Genomic DNA, 9,254 nt, shown 5'->3' on the forward strand with positions numbered 1-9,254 from the left:
CTGGACCCAGGGTTATTAGAGCACTTTGAGACAAGAAGGTCAGTAAGACATGGGTCATACATAGCATCAATGAATATAAACATCATATAGGTCTCCGCCTGACATATTTCAAAATGATAAATACGGGAAATAAGAACACCGAAATGTGGGAGATGTGATAATCAAAAATAACCAGGCGTACATTGAAAAGAGAGCCGGAAAATTGCAGAGGAGGATAGGGAGGTTGGTGGTCAGATTGGGTTTGTAATGACGAGAGCAGGAGGGGCAGAAATGAGGGCAGAGGGTGGACAAGGGAAGGGGGGGTGCAGGGAAGAGTGGAGGTGGTAAACCGGGAGGAGGAAGGGCGAAGTAAGGCTGAATAGAAGGGAGGGCACATGCATCTGAGGTCGGACAGATGTGGCCAGTGGAAGAGAGCAGATATGGATTATGGTCCCCAATATTTATTGAGGAGATGTATTTTGAGTTCTTTTTTGAAGCTAGAGTAGGAAGGGTTGCAACGAAGGTCAGTTGGAAGGGCATTCCAAATGCATGGAGCTTTGCCGGAAAAGGATCGAGACTGGGTGCTTTTCCTTTTTAGAAGGGGGGATAAGAAGGAGGGTGTTTGTGCTTCTCAAGGAACGGGAGCAACCGGCTATAGTGATTTTGTTAGCGAGGTAGGTCGGTGTATTCTGATGGAGAATTTTGTGTGTAATGCAGGTTGTTTTGTACGTGGATCTACCTTCAATGGGGAGCCATTTAAGGGTTTTCAGGGTAGGGGAGATGTGGTCGAAACGCTTGCAGTCAGTGGTAAGCCTAGCTTCAAGGTACAGCACAGATTTAAGCGATGATAGGTGGATCTTGGGAATTCCAGTGAGAATGGCATTGCCATAGTCAATGCGGGAAAGAACAAGGGATTGGACTGCTAGTTTGAAATCATCGATAGGGATGAAGGGCTTGATTTTCTTAAGGTGGCGGAGAGTGAAGAGGGCTCCTTTGGCAGAATTATTGATGTGTGTCTTGAGGGTTAAGAGGTCGTAAAGTGAGATACCTAGTGATTTGACTGAGGAGGACAAAGATAAGGAGCAGTTGAGGGCGTTAAGGTCAGGGATCCAATTCAATGGGGAGCTGGTTGTTTTTACGAGGAAAAATAATTATTTCAGTTTTTTTAGGGTTGAGTTTGAGGTGGTTAATGTGGAACCAGGCTTGAATCTTGATGAGAGTGTTGTTGAGGTGAAGGATGTCAGCATGATTTTTAATCTTATAATAGAGTTGGGTGTAATCGGCATAGAGATGGTAGTTGATCCCGGCTTGTTTAAGAATGAGTGTGAGAGGTTCCATGAAAAGGTTAAAGAGAGAGGGAGAGAGGATGGATCCTTGCGGAACTCCAAAGGAGATGGAGATAGGGTTAGATAGGCAATTTTTTATTTTGATTTGTTGAGAACAGTGTTGTAGGTATAAGACAAACCATTTGTATGTTGTATCATTAGGCCGAATCGATCTCTAAGAACATTGAGTAGGGCAGAGTGGTTAACAGTATCAAACGCTGGAGAGAGATCAAGGAGGATCAGAAGGCTAGATTCACCATTGTCAAGTGAGTGGTGGATGTCATCAACAATGTTTAGCATGGCGGTTTCAGTGCTGCAATAGTGTATGAAACAAGGACCCCCTGAAAACAGAATAAACTGCTCCTAGGCCAGGGATAAATCATATTGGGAAGCAACAACCTAGGCAGACAAAAATGCTTATACAAAAGTATCACAAGTGCAACCATATTAAAATGAGGTTAAGAAACAACAATTATTTGTAAATACATCAAAGATTCATAAAAGAGGCAACAAAGATTTCAATAAGACAGCAATATTAAAAAAATTATAATTCAAAAGGCAATAAGTAAATAAACAAAGACAAATCTAAAAAAATACAGTTAAAAACACACAAGACTACACAGAAAATATTTCTGGCACATGAGTAATAGATCTCGACACGCGTTTCGGCGACCAGCGCCTTCTTCAGGACAAGCCACACAATCACCTAAATAATAATAAACATTATATATTAAAAATAAGAAATTTCACATTATAACAAACATACAACTTAGCTAGCCATATGTACTGACACACAGAAGTCAATTATTGTTATATTTAAACCAACAATTGTTAAACAACGTCAGAGAATTAACATTCTAAAAAATATGTCCCAAGCCTATTCATAAAGAAAAACATTGGATTGATACATATAATAATTCATAATACGTTTCTGTGCTCATTTAACAAAACCTGTCAATAAGGCAGATATAGTAAATATATTAGACAGAGGCCTCGTAAGGAATAAGTATGGCTACTGCAGAGATCCCATTTAAACCATTAGTAATATTCAGCAGAATTAACAATGGACTAATCATGATGGACATAGAATGGTAAATCCTGGGGAAATGATGAATTCCAAAGAACATACATAATTTATCTGTATCTGTATTTATTACTTACTTCTATCTTTCAAGATTAGAAGTTGCCATAATATGTTATTTTCAAATAAGAAGGATAAGGAGGAGAAGTAGAATTCAAATTATAATGAGGATAATCCTGAGTTCTTTCTTGTGCTGTAGTAAGAAAGTTATTAATACATTTTAGGTTATTGGATAAATACGAACGTCTCACAATTTAGAGCATAGTTAGTCTATATTAAAAAATCTGAAAACAGATATGGGGATATTTATCCGGGTTATTATAGTTGTTTTATTTTGTATATTTATCAATAGACCTGTACTGGATCTTATGTCTACATAGATAGAAGAGCATCTATAAAGTTGTAGCGCTGTGGTCTAGAATGATCTTAATGCCAAGAGATGGAGAAAAATTATCAACATTGGCATTCTTACTCAATATTGAGGATATATTTACCAGGTTTTTTGGGTATAGATGGAGACACCATAAATAGGATAATGATAAAAATGGCAATGTTCTCTTCAGGAAACCGCATCTATAAATAATAAGATCACAGTTTTAGAAATAGACAACCTACATACAAGTCAGATTTTTCGATCAACTGGGGCTGAGACATTCCTTTTACATACCTAAAGACAGTTGATGTTCATTTCAGAAAGAATACAGGCTGAATATCGTTAAAAATAGAGCTATATCCGATTAATTTGAAGTGAAAGATACTTTGATGTAGATGTGAAATTATTAGAAATCTGGAAAACGAACATATAGGAGTTGGTCACCTATTATGCAGGCAATAATAAAAACACAACAGAAATATAACAGGCTATATATTAGCATACTGCTAGTTTCGCATACTGCTAGTTTATATGTTGTACCTGATCGAAATGCTTAGTAGATTGTAAAGCCGCGCTGTTTTCAAGACAAAGCATCAATGTGCTGTGGATAAAAATAAAAAAAGAGCAAAAGGTCATCTGCTTTACTCTGATTTAGAGAAAGTAGTAGATACTGCGCAGTATATCAATAGTAAAAGCTATCCCGGTAGGCAATATCACGTTCAGGAGAACGGTATCTAGACAATTTTTCTGATAGTGCTGACCATTAGAATTAACAAAAGCTAGAAGCTAACTCAATGATAAGTTGTTAGCGTAAGCATTAGTACGCGGTCTCAAAATTATAACAGGTGAGTAATAGGGCCGATACAATCATATGAGCCTCATTTAAAGATTTAGAAAGACGAGGCCTTTGAGCTAATTTAGTAAGAGTAATGAAAATTATTAGAGTTGTATCACATGATCGAAAAGGACCATACGTCATCCGGAGATTCAACGTACCTGGACGGTCAATACAAGTCACGCCAGCGCGGCTTCCTCAAGTGTTCTCATATGGAATACCGGATTCGTAATCAACTTGCGTAAGGTTACGTCGAGGTTTAAATAGGTATCCGTAACGAATCATACTCCCAATAGTGCACACGTGTGATTCTGCGTTTCTTGTAACGTTTCAGTGCTGCATCCTTTTCTAAAGCCAGATTGGAAGGGGTCTAGTAAGTTAAAGTGTTCAATTTGTCTTTCTAGTTGGAGAAGAACACATTTTTTCAGGGCTTTAGAAAGAAGGGGAAGGATGGAGATGGGACGAAGGTTATTGAGGTCGTTTGGGTCTGCCAAAGGATTTTTGATAATGGGGGTGATTTGGCCTAGTTGCAAAGAAGTGGGGACACAGCTGGTGGCAAGGGAGCTGTTGATAATAGAGGTCCAGGTAGGGGTGATGATATGTTTGAGGATTTGGACAAGTTTGGAGGGGAGAGGGTCTTTGGTGTGGGAGGAAGGCTTAAGTTTGGAAATTATATTAAAGACGTCTCTTTTCGTGACTGGCTGGAAGTTAAGCCAAGCGGCATTATTTTTAGTAAGAGAGTTAGGATGATTGGAATCCAGGAAATTGGGGGCAAGGAGGGGTGAGGGAGATCAGAGTTATGATGGGCAGTAGAGGGTGTTGGGGGAGTTCTGATGGAGGGTGGGATATTAAGAGAGGTGTTCAGATTGGTGGTAGGGATAGCAGTAGAGAGAAAGGATTGCTCAATTAGTTTAATTTTGTCTGAAAAAAAGAGAGCTATTTCTTCACATCTAGTCTTCGAGGCCAGTGGGACAGGGGGAGCGGAAGCAGTTTGATTGCGCACAATGTTGAATAGTTCTCTTGGCCTATTCTGAGCTCGATCTACTCGTGACACTGAGGAAGGACGTTTTTGTCTAAAGATGTGTTTTTGTAGGACGATCTAGCAAGTCTGAGGCTGGCCAGGTTAGAAGGAGAGGGTTGCTGTCTCCATAATCTTTCAGTCAGTCTGAGTCTACGTCTTTCAATGTTTAGGTCTGTGTTAAACCATGATTTGGAGGGGATATTTCTTTGTTTTTTGAGTGTGGGTGATGCTACAAGGTCAAGGGTAGTAGTGGCAGCTTTGTTATATTGTTCGGTTAGTTCATTCGTGTGAAGGGAATGAGAGATAGCGAGAAGCTGGGCCTGAAGTTTGGATTCAAGTAAATCAGGAGGGATATGACTGAGATTTCTGATCAGTTTCATAGGTTTAATAGTTTTGGACGGAGGGGTGGAGGCAGAGTTGGTTATGGAGAACAGGATAAGGTGATGGTCGGACAAGTCAATGGGAATGATGTTAGATATAAGGGCTAGATCTTTGCTGGTAATGATAGCGCCAAGGGTGGCTCCTTTGGAATGGGTTGGTGACTGACAGATTTGTTTGAGGTCATTAATTTCAAGAAGGCCAGATAGGAGGGAGAATGAGGGATCTTTGGTATCATTCCAATGGAGGTTAAAGTCTCCCAGGAAAATGTTTTTAGATTTGGAAATTGAGGATTGCATAAGAAGGTTAGATAGCTCGTCAATGAATGGGTAGTGATTTCCAGGCGGATTATATATATTGTGAAGGCGGATGGGGGTAGGGAATCCTGTATTTTGAGTTTGGCTACAAGGTATTCAAAGGAGGCATATTCGGCGTTATTGATAAGGGAGAGCTGTAGTTCGTCTTTGAAGATGATGGCTACACCACCGCCATTTCGGATGGGTCTATCTTTCCTAATGATGGAGTAGCCCGGGGGTGAGAGTAGGTCAAGAATGCTTGTTGAGTGTTCATTAAGCCAGGATTCTGTAGGGAACGCGATGTCGATGGATTCGCTAAGGATGGTTTCAGAGATTTCTATGGCATGTCGGGCAGCGGAGCGGCAGTTAACAAGCATGCAGGTGAGGGGTTTGGGAGTGGATTTGAGAGATGGGAGGGCCTGAATGGAGGTGAGATGAGGAGGGGGTCTAGGTGAGACAGGTGAAGGGGGAATACGACTGGTTCCCAATATGACGGGGATGCTTGAGAAGGTGGGAGGCGTGTACATGGTTGGTGAGTAAGGAGGGTAGGAATTTTGAAGGTCAGAAATCTCCAGGTGAGAGAGGGTGCAAGTGGTGCGGAGTGGTCTTTGAGCCTGGCAAAGCAAGGGATTTGTTTTCCACGGTTTAGATGTGGTGGGGTTTATTAGACTAGTGTTAGCGGTGTTTTTTCAGGGAGGGAGGTCGCTGGATTTGAGGTTGAGGACATCTTTCCTGAGACGTGATTAATCTCTAGGAAGGGTGGTGAGGTTCAGTTCGATGTTGCAAAGGGAGTTTGAGATAAGAGTGAGGGTGTAAATAGGGTGTAGGGGGGGAGGACAAATGGGGTTCAGAGTTAGCTGCGGAGGGGGGTCTGCTCTGAGGAGGCAGTGAGCAAAGGCAGGCAGGAGGCCTGATCTGTGGAGGAGAAGAGCCGATGCAGGTAGGAGAGCAGGGAGGGCTGTAGTTGTATGGGAGAAGGAGTGGCATGTCGGGGTAGGGGGAGAAGGGACCTCTGTGGATGAGAAGATTTGAGATAGCAAGGAGGAAGAATGTGGATTGGTGTGTGAGTAAGGGGGGGATAATGGGAAGATTATGGTTCAGCGAGGGAGAGGATGAGTAGGGAGAAGAGGGGTGGGGGAAGTGATATTCAGAAGGTGTGAGGCTGAATTGGGTGGGGAGGAATGAGGGGATGAGGGGGAAAGGAAGGGGAGTCTGGGTGAGAAGTGTTGTGATTCGGTGGGTGAGAGGATGAGTTGGGATAGGAGGAGTGAGGGGGTGTTGGAGGAGGAATGGTTTGTGTTTATGGACAGATCTGCATAGTACTGGGGTTATTAAAAATCACATTGATAAATACTCAGAAGTAAGAGGTACGCCTGTTTATGATCAGATCTGCACAGTCCTAGGGTTATTAAAACTCACGTGCATAAATACTCAGAAGTAAGAGGTACGCCTGTTTATGAACAGATCTGCACAGTCATAGGGTTATTAAAACTCACATGCATAAATACTCAAGTGTAAGAGGTACACCTATTTATGTACAGATCCGCACAGTACTAGGGTTCTTAAAACTCACATGCATAAATACTCAGAATTAAGAAGTACACCTGTTTATGATAAGATCTGCACAGTCATAGTGTTATTAAAACTCCCATGCATGTATACACAGAAGTAAGAGGTACGCCTGTATATGAACAGATCTGCAAAGTACTAGGGTTATTAAAACTCACATGCATAAATACTCAGATATGAGAGGTGCGCCTGTTTATGAATAGTACTGCACAGTGTTAGGGTTATTAAAACTCACATGCATAAATACTCAGATGTAAAAGGTATGCCTGTATATGAACAGATCTGCACAGTATTAGGGTTATTAAAACTTGCATGCATAAATACTCAGAAGTAAGAAGTACGCCTGTTTATGAACAGATCTACACAGTACTAGGGTTATTAAAACTCACATGCATAAATACTCTAATGTAAGAGATACGCCTTTTTATGAACACATCTGCACAGTACTAGGGTTATTAAAACTCACATTGATAAATACTCAGAAGTAAGAGGTACGCCTGTTTATGATCAGATCTGCACAGTCCTAGGGTTATTAAAACTCACATGCATAAATACTCAGATATAAGAGGTACACCTGTTTATGAACAGATCTGCACAGTACTAGCATTATTAACACTCACATGCACAGAGACTCAGATGCAAGTTGTACGCCTGTTAATGAAGATATCTGTACAGTACTAGGGTTATCAATACTCACATGCGCTGAGAATCAGATTTTAGAGGTACGCCTTTTAAAGGAGAGATCTACACCATACTAGGGTTATTAAAACTCACATGCACAGAGACTCAGATGTTAGATGTAAGTCTGTTAATGAAGAGATCTGCACAGTAGTAGGGTTATTAAAAGTCAAATGCACAGATACGCAGATGTTAGATGTAATCTTGTTAATGAATAGATCTGCTCAGTACTAGGCTCATTAAAATTCACATAAATACTCAGATGTAAGAGGTACCACTGTTTATAAACAGAACTGTACAGTACTAGATTTGTTAAAATTCACATGCGCAGAGACTCTGATGTAAGATGTACACCTGTTAATGGAAAGAACTGCATATTACTAGCGTATCAAACCTATATTTATAAAGTCTCAGATGTAAGATGTACACCTGTGAATAAAGAAATCTGCACAATACTAGTGTTATCAAAACTTGCATGCATAAATACTCAGATGTAAGTGGTACGCCTGTTTATGGACAGATCTGCACAGTACTAGGGTTATTAAAACTCGCATGCAGAAATATTCAGATGTTAGATGTACGCCGGGTAATGAAAAGATCTGCATACTACCAAGGTATTAAAACTCACATGCATAAATACTCAGATGTAAGAGGTATGCCTGTTGATGAACAGATCTGTACAGCAGTAGGGTTATTAAAACTCACATGCATAATTACTCAGAAGGAAGAGGTATGCCTGTTTATGAACAGATCTGCACAATCATAGGGTTATTAAAACTCACATGCATAAATACTCAGGTGTAAGAGGTACACCTATTTATGTACAGATCTGCACAGTACTAGGGTTATTAAAACTCACATGCATAAATACTCAGAATTAAGAAGTACACCTGTTTATGATAAGATCTGCACAGTCATAGTGTTATTAAAACTCCCATGCATGTATACACAGAAGTAAGAGGTACGCCTGTATATGAACAGATCTGCAAAGTACTAGGGTTATTAAAACTCACATGCATAAATACTCAGATATGAGAGGTGCGCCTGTTTATGAATAGTACTGCACAGTGTTAGGGTTATTAAAACTCACATGCATAAATACTCAGATGTAAAAGGTACGCCTGTATATGAACAGATCTGCACAGTATTAGGGTTATTAAAACTTGCATGCATAAATACTCAGAAGTAAGAAGTACGCCTGTTTATGAACAGATCTACACAGTCATAGGGTTATTAAAACTCCCATGCATAAATGCTCAGAAGTAAGAGGTACGCCTGTTTGTGAACAGATCTGCACAGTACTAGGGTTATTAAAACTCACATGCACAAATACTCTAATGCAAAAGATACGCCTGTTTAAGAACACATCTGCACAGTACCTGGTGGGGGCAGGGCAGCTCCATGTATATTTTTGTTTGTTTTCCATGCTTTTTTACCTTCCTTCCTTTTTCCTTTTCCTTCCCCTACACCATCTTCACTTCTCTTTCACGGACAGATGCAAGCTACCACTAAGCCAATCATCACCAACAAGCAAGCCTGACAGGGAGGCAACAAAAAAGGGCAACATAAGACAATACGCAAGGCAGCTAGACACACACAGGACCTTCTTACGAAAGAGCGATACGCACGGTAAGAAATGACACAGACGACACATAACCAGCTACTTTCAGACTTAAAAGTAGTCTCTTTCAACGTTAAAGGGGTTAACCATCTGGTCAA

The 9,254-nt window shown here is 40.6% G+C and overlaps 1 pseudogene; it reads right to left on the reverse strand.

Moving 5' to 3' along the window:
• Positions 1–3,874: 3,874 nt before the first annotated feature.
• Positions 3,875–4,994, reverse strand: LOC147729262 (uncharacterized; annotated as a pseudogene).
• Between the last annotated feature and the right edge of the window lie 4,260 nt (positions 4,995–9,254).

This window comes from Lissotriton vulgaris, chromosome 2_2 (genome assembly GCF_964263255.1).
Source record: "Lissotriton vulgaris chromosome 2_2, aLisVul1.2, whole genome shotgun sequence".
NCBI classification, from domain to species: domain Eukaryota; kingdom Metazoa; phylum Chordata; class Amphibia; order Caudata; family Salamandridae; genus Lissotriton; species Lissotriton vulgaris.